Raw genomic sequence first — 8,654 nt, 5'->3', positions numbered from 1 at the left:
GAACTCCTCGGCCCGCTTCCTAATCAAGTCTACGGTGGTTTGCTTAGCCTCACGGGATCGATGAATGGAGGCATTGCGGACTCTTGGGCGGAGTATTTAAATTCGGGAATGGTTGGACAGTAGGGTTGGTTCGGGCATATTATGCGACCCACTCATTCATCATGGTGAAGAAGGCTTGTTTTGCCCTTCATTTTGATTATTCGCGGATGACCGAGGCTCAACAAGCGGTGTCCCTTGCGCAGAGCAGCCGCTACACTTTCAACGTCATCCGCCAAGGGTCTCTCTACCCGGGTTCCATTTGCTACCCAAGACAAAAATTTCAACCGTCAAGTCATCACATTATTAAGCACTAACAATTTGGCATGTATAGCTAGACTCACACGCTATGGTAGTCCTAGAACCGACTAAACCATAGCTCGATACCAATAAAATGTAACACCCCAAACCCGTGACCGTCACCGGATTTGACCACGTGGTGTTACCGGTCTTACTTCCTTATTACTCTCTTTGCAATATTTGATTGTTGTTCGAGCAGAGCTAGCTAACTGCGTCACTGTCGCCTTAAAAATCATATCTTGAGTTTCAAAATTCAGAAACTGATTCCGTAAATTTTCCTGAATTTAGACTCATATATCTATCCATGGATTTATTTCTAGAATTTTTGGTCAGGCCAATTGGTACAGTTTATTAGTTAAAGTCGCCCATGTTACAGGGGTCGACTACACTGACCTTCGCGCATTACGACCTGGATATCTTCTCGTACAGAGCTTCAATGCTCATGCCATTTGTTTCTAATGAAACTAAACTCAAAGGGGAATCTGAAAATATAAGGCACGACTTCCAATTCCTTCTGGATAATTTATGGTAAATTTTCAAAGTCGAGACAGGGGATCCAGAAACCGTTCTGGCCCTGTCTCACGAGAACTTTAATATCTCTCAGTATACTGCTCATATGGTCGTTTCGTTTCATCCATATGAAAATAGATTCATCAAGGTTCAATTTCATAATTTATTCACTATTTAATTCTACTTATACTATTTTTAGTGATTTTTCAATCTCATATCACTGCTGCTGTCCGCAACAGTTACTGCAGTAGACTATGCCAATTTCATGAATCTTTCCTTGACCTTACTAATCATCCATCATACATGACACAAATTATGGCCACCTTATCAAAATTAAAGTTTCTAAGACTCGTGGCTATAGGTTCTAGCATCCCACTCAACGACCACATAGGCCATTTTTCACATGGCTTAAAGTTTACAACCCACAATTCAACAAAACATAATAGCCTATACATGCCAAATGTTCTCCTAGTTCAACTACGAAGACAATACCAAAAGATTTCCAGCCGGTGTGATGACTTCAACGACGGTTTCAAGCACGCAAGCAATACGAGTCCAAGAGACCTAAAATGGGTGACAAGAAAACACCGAGTGAGTTTATAACTCAGTAAGTCATAAGCATTCAACAACCATCCATTAATAAAGTTACCACAACATGAAACAATAAACGAGGCTAGGTACTCATCCATATCAAAACTATACCATAATTCCTCGGACCTTTCGGTTCAATCTCATACCAAGTCATACATCCACATTTCATATTCCACACAACAAGATATTTAAGGCATTTTCACACACTAACTCATTTCCACCACAACCATACAATTTCAATCATCACATAGATTTAAAGCTTACCAAGCTCAACCCCGAGCATGAACATATTGCCTATTCGTCATGAGCTCAAGGTACTTACCCGATCCGTTGCCCATACTCAACTCGATGGAGACACACCCTCCATATAATTGTCCGATCGGAGATATATATATATATATATATATAGAGTACGCACACACAGTGCTTAATACTCTATTTCGCACACTTAGTGCCATGCGATTTAAGCCCGCACACATAGTGCCATACCCTTCGAGCTCACACACTTAGTGCCATATATTTCCAGCATGCACACTTAGTGCCATATATTTCCAGCATGCACACTTAGTGCTAATCTCGTCGCCGTATCCATTTATACCCGCACACTTAGTGCCGAGACCAATACTTTAAGCATTTTACTACCTTTATACATTCAACAATGGCATCATTCCATACACATACATTTCCATTTACACATCAACTCATTAAACACAATTGCATATATATTATGATCATTTAAATCAATACCAAATATATGCTTAATGACTTACCTTATATTGGATGAAACGATTTCCAATCGGCTACTCGATTATCTTTGCTTTGCCTTTGTTTGATTTTCCCCCTTTGATGTCTTGATCTAGAATAAATACATTTAGTAGTAAATTTTTTATTCTAATGTACAACATCATGAATCAACTCAACCGAATTATCTCTATCACCCGAACTAAAATTCGCACCTTAACTTCATCTCATTACCCTTAAAGTCCGAATGCACACATACACAATTTATATACAAATTTCATCCTCACAATGTATATAATTCATTCGCCATTCACCACTCACCTAACAAAACTTCATATCAAATTTCCATGACCGATCACACCTATACTTACATTCCATATAGCCGAACATTACTTGTATATGTACCCATAAATTAAATGTGAGAATTTAGCAAAGTTACCTTTGAAAGACTCACCCGAACAACATGGAAATGTCCAGCTTTGGATAGCATTGAATTTTCAAATGAGACATGCATTAAACTTAACCGAATTTGTCATAAAATTTACAATATTGGACAGCATGTAAAAGCAAATTAAGGCAGATAATAAGATAGTCACAATTGCACACGTCAACACATATTTGAGCAGCCATACCACACCATTTACTTCACCATTTAGCCACGGTTTCCAGGAGCAAATTAATCCACACTCACCAAACAAAACTATCAAAATCTTACATGCATGTCGCATGCAACAACAATCTCAAGCATTGCAACACTTAAAACCGAACAGCTTAGGAAGAAATATAAAATATTTGCAAAGAACTGACTGAAAATTCCTCCAAGATGGAAATCACCTATTTGATTTGCTCCATTGTATTTCTCTATTATTGCTTCCTCTTCTTCTTCTAGTTACAACAACTGCAAAAGAAAGAAAACATGAACACTCCTTCTTCTTCTCAAGTCATGGTAATTGTAACAAAAATGAGAATGGATGAACAATAAGGATTTTTCTTTCTTCTTCCTCAACTCACGGCAATGGGGGGACATTCACCATTCTCTTCTTTTTTTTTTTTATTTCTTTACTACTAGCTTTCTATTTTATTGTTTCCTACATACATCACTAGCCTAACATGTTGGAAACATGTTTCCCTTGCCCATCACTCTTGTCATGGCCGGCCATTAGCTAATATCAAAGGGGAATTTGACATGCAAGTCCACCCCTTTGATTACATGCACTAATAGGCCACTTACATTTGCCTAGCACATTTCTAAGTTTTCTCACATAAGTCCTAATCACAAAAATTCATCTACAATTAAGCAAAATCCAAACATGAAATTTTCACACATTCATATTCACATATTCTAGACAATAAATATTACGTTCCAACATTTTGGTGACTCGGTTTAGCGGTCCCGAAACCACTTCACGACTAGGGTCAATTTTGGGCTGTCACACCACTGAAAACGGGTTGTTACATAAAGACTAAAACTAAAAAGAAACTTATACAAAAATAAAAGGTGTATATAACACGTGTCATCTGAGCCTATTTATAGAATTAGAATGGTCGTTGTCTTTAACCCTAGGCTAGTTGACGTTCCAAGCTTAAATTTGGATTGTGCAGACCAAAATGCCCCTAGCTCGTATTAATTTCCTATACAAATGCTGTAATGGCCCGATTTTGGCCCAGTCGGAACAGTGGTTTTGGGACCATTGATCCGAGGGCAGAGAAATTATTTTTAATATTATTTTATGTGTTGTGGCATGATTATATGAGAGTATGAAAATTTTGGTGAATTAATTTTAGCGATTTCATGCTTAATTGTGAAAAATGACTAAATCGCATAAAGTGCAAAAGTCTTAATTTAATAGCTAAGAGTGTTAAATTGCCATGTATCATAAATTGGGGGTCTTTAAAGGGCAATTAGACCCTTTATAGAGGCTTGGCTGGCCATAAGACAAAGAAAATAAAATAGTCAAAGTGTTAGGTATTTGATGACCTAATGTGTGATAAAATAATACCCTAAAGTCTAGCCTTCATCTTTTTCATTCATCCTTTCTTCTTGATCAAAAATATCAGCAATAAGTGGGTTTTGGAAGCTTGAAAAATTTCATCCACTTAATCTCCCTACAAGTAAGTGGTTTTGATGACTTTTCTTGATAATTTTTGTACTTTGGAACCCTTGTAGCATGAGCTTTCAAATGAAGGGACTATTTTGCAAAAATGGTTGAAAGTCTAGGATTTCACCATGGGTGTGTTCATGTTGTTTTCTGAAATTTTATGGAAGAAAATGAGTTATGGTGGTGTAATAAACAACTTTTGTGAAGTAGTTTTCATGGAAACCCTAACTAAGGACTATTTTGCATAAGTTGAAAATTAGATGAAAAATCAGAGAAATAATGGAAATTTTGGGTTGGTGTAAGAGTAAAAAGAGTTTGATTATGCTTAAGATATGAAGAAGTTTGATAAAAATTGATTTTTGGACCTAGGGGTAAAATGGTCATTTTGCAAAAGTCTAGGGCAAAATGGTCATTTTGCCTAATTTTTAAATCGTTGAGTACCTATATTAATAAAATGATTAAATGTGTGAATTTTCATCATTATAGATCAGGAATTACAAAATTCGGGCCTAGACTGGGGAAAAGCAAAGCAAGTGGACTAAGCCGAACTAGTCGTCTACATTTTGTAATTCGAGGTAAGTTGTGCGTAAATAATACAACTATATTGTTATTATATGTGTTTGAAATAATATAGAATAAATTGCTTGTTTGTGGAAATGATTATGTATGATGAATATTGAGATAGTAGAACTCCCGTTTGAACCTTAAGAAATAAATCGGATATTCATGCCATGACATTCGGGTTATTTGTGTGCTAGTGTAAGACATGTTTGAGACATGCATCAGCCACATTATGAGAGCCAGTGTAAGACCATGTCTGGGACATGGCATCGGCATTGAGACGAGAGCTAGTGTAAGACATGTCTAGGACATGCATCGACCTCGAGATGTAAGCCAGTGTAAGACATGTTTGGGACATGCATCGGCTATGAGATGTGTTAGTGCAAGACCATGTCTGGGACATGGCATCGGCACGTATAAAGGTGTCAGTGTAAGACCATGTCTGGGACATGGCATTGGCACAGATATGTGAGAGCTAGTGTAAGACCATGTCTGGGACATGACATTGGTATTATACCCTATGTTTGAGGCTTAGTGAATATCTATTTCCAAATGGTTTGTAACACCCCACAGTCGTGCCCTACGTCGGGATAGAATATGAGGCATTACCTAACTTGAACTCATACATACAAACGTTTTCATATCACCAAAACATGGTCAAATTAAAAACTTTTTTTCAAATTTCTTTATTATAAACTCCTTAATAAGAGCCTACGAGGCTTAAAACATCCATTGGAACCCATTTAGAATCAATCCAGGTCCTTCAAAGAATTCTGAAAATAACACTTAACTCAGGGGCACACGTCCTTGTGAGAGGGGCAACACGCCCGTGTGACCATTTAGGCATGGTTGTGCTAATGGCCGTATGGTTCACACGGCCTAAGTACATTGGGACATGCCCGTGTCCCTTACCCGTGTGGATTTATTTTCTAATTCAAACCTACAGGGGTTTTCACACGGTCTGACACACGCTTGTGTCCATCAACTGTGTCCTTCACACAGCCATGGCACGCCCGTGGGCAAAAACTTGGACATTCTATTTCTGACATCAGCAATCCTTAAGAGCCACACGGCCAAGGCACACACTCGTGTGCTAGGCTGTGCTCTTCACACGGCTGAGACACACGGCTGTGTCTCTGCCCGTTTGTTTACTACCATGCATACTGACTTGAAATTTTTACGTGTAGAGGACACACGGCTGAACAACACACCCATGGGGTTGACCGTGTGTCATACACGGCCTAGACACACGCCCGTGTTCTACCCGTGTGGACAAAATAAGGCTATTTACCAAGCCTCTTTACCACCCTTACATACCCCTATCTACATATGATCAACCAAGATCAATACGAACATAACATGCATAACCAAAACAGCCACAACCATTAGAAATTTGCAACATTGCATTGAATAGTAATTGGTGTTAGCCAACATTCATGGTCTATACAAAATGAGTATCATTTTTATCATATGAGCCAACACATTATGGCTAACTAACAAAATAATAAACAAAAAACTTGAGTCCCTATACATGCCAGAAAACAAAACAATTAAACTAGCATTGAATAGTAATTGAAGCTTTAAGATGTCACTGGATCCCCGATGCTAGCTTGGCAGCACTATAAGGAAATAAAAGTAAGGAGGGTAAGCGTGGGAGCTTAGTAAGTACATATATGCAAATAAAGTATAATTAAAAGAAAATCATATTCGTCAAATGGTAACTTGCCATGCTTAAAAGATATAAATCCTTTAACATCTGTATCTTACTCTTCCTTTCATTCATGTATACTTAATGGATCTCGTCCCTTACTCAGGTACTGTCCATAAGTTCAGTATACATACCTCATCAAGTTTTCACCAATTAAATCTTCAATGTTACCCGTTGAACTCTCAGAATACATATGGATACGCAGGGAATTTACATCTAATTACCATATAAGAAATCAGGGCTACCTTGTGCTATGAAACGCTCACATTTGAGCAACTCACGGGCCTTTTTATCAGGTCAGGACCCAGACCCCATAGCTATCATGTAACGTTCACTCATTGAGCCACTCACGGGTCTGTACACAAAGCCAGTGCCCGGACACACATTACCTATAACATCCATCTCATGAACTTAGACTCAACTCATGAGTTCAGACCACATAAGTTTTTTATAACATACCCCTTTGTATCCTATGCTATGTCTAAGGGCCAACGGGATTTCATAACTAGCCGAATAGCATCGTACTTGCGGACAATGTACTTTACTCACATAACATGTCATTTATACATTCATGGCAACAAATAGAATTTAGATACATAACAAAAATGAGCCAATTACACATGTATATTATCAAAATATTCCAAAGTAAGCTTTAATAACACATTATTCACATATGTACTTACCTCGATACAAAATGATGAAGACGAGCTTAATCCTCGTAAACTTTGTTCTTACCTCGACCAAGACCCGAATCATGCTTCTCTTGATCTAAATTAATAAAATTCATTTGTTTCATCAACACATCAATTTAGACACTCAAAATTTCATAATTGGGTAAAATGACTATTTTGCCCCTAGAATTTCACAAAATGACCATTTTATCCCTATGCTCGAAATTCAATTTTTTTATCAAATTTCTCCCTATTATAAGCCTAGCCAAACCCTTTTTACTCTTATAGAAATCCAAAATTTCCTTTATTTCACACATTTATCATCTATTTTACAACTTATGCAAAATAGTCCCTAATAGGGTTTTCATGAGAAATCCCTTAACAAAAGTTGTTTACTGCTCATCTAAGACTCATATTCTTCCACAAAAATTCAGAAAACAACCTAAATGCTCTCATGGAAAAACCCTAGACCTTCAACCATTTTGTATAATAGTCCCATCATTAGAAAGCTCATGACACAAGGGTCTCAAAAATGTAAAAATCATTAAGAAAACTCATTAAAATCACTTACTTGTAGAGAGACTAAGTGGATAAAAATTTTGAAGCTCAAAAACCCTCTAATGGCTGCATTTTTCGGTGATGAAGAAGAAGAGGAAAAGATGATATCTTTTTCTCTTTATTTTATTCTTATTCTAATCAAAATTGGTCACCAACCAACCTAATTTTGACCATTTCTCTTTCTTTTGTCTCCTATGGCTAACTAGACTAAGAATTGGATGTCTAATTGCTCTTTAAAGGCCCCCAATTTAGGTTCTTTAGCTAATTGACACCCTTATCTAACAAAATAGGACTTTTGCACTTTATGCAATTTAGTCCTTTTCGTAACTAAGCAAGCAATCACTAAATTAATTCACCAAAATTTTCATGCACTTATCTAATCTTGCTACAATACATAAAATAATATTTAAAATAATTTCCTCGACCTCGGGTTAGTGGTTTCAAAACAACTTTTCTGACTAGCCCCAAAATCGACCTGTTACATGGTTCAACGGTGAGAGTTACAATTTAAGTTAAACAAGAAAAGTATAACCATGTTGTGAGTGGTATATGTACCTATTTGAAATGTATGGGATGTGAGCTCAATATATATGCTATGTGAATTGTATTGGTTAGTGACAAGTAAGTTGTGCTTATGCCTACTTTTGTACTATAAGCATGATGATGAATGGTAAAGTTGCTGTTATATTTATTTGCATGAAACTTACTAAGCTTTATGATTACACCCTCTCTTCTCCATTTTCTTATAGTGCTGCCTAACTAGCTCGAGGATCAACAGACGTTAGAGGCGTCGATCACACTATCTGTTGAAGCACTCGGTATAATTAGATTTATCATTTTGAATATAGCATGTATAGGGACTTAGAATTTTAAGTTTTG

Source organism: Gossypium arboreum, chromosome 13 (genome assembly GCF_025698485.1).
Source record: "Gossypium arboreum isolate Shixiya-1 chromosome 13, ASM2569848v2, whole genome shotgun sequence".
Classification (NCBI taxonomy): domain Eukaryota; kingdom Viridiplantae; phylum Streptophyta; class Magnoliopsida; order Malvales; family Malvaceae; genus Gossypium; species Gossypium arboreum.
Note: the sequence above shows the minus strand (reverse complement) of the source record.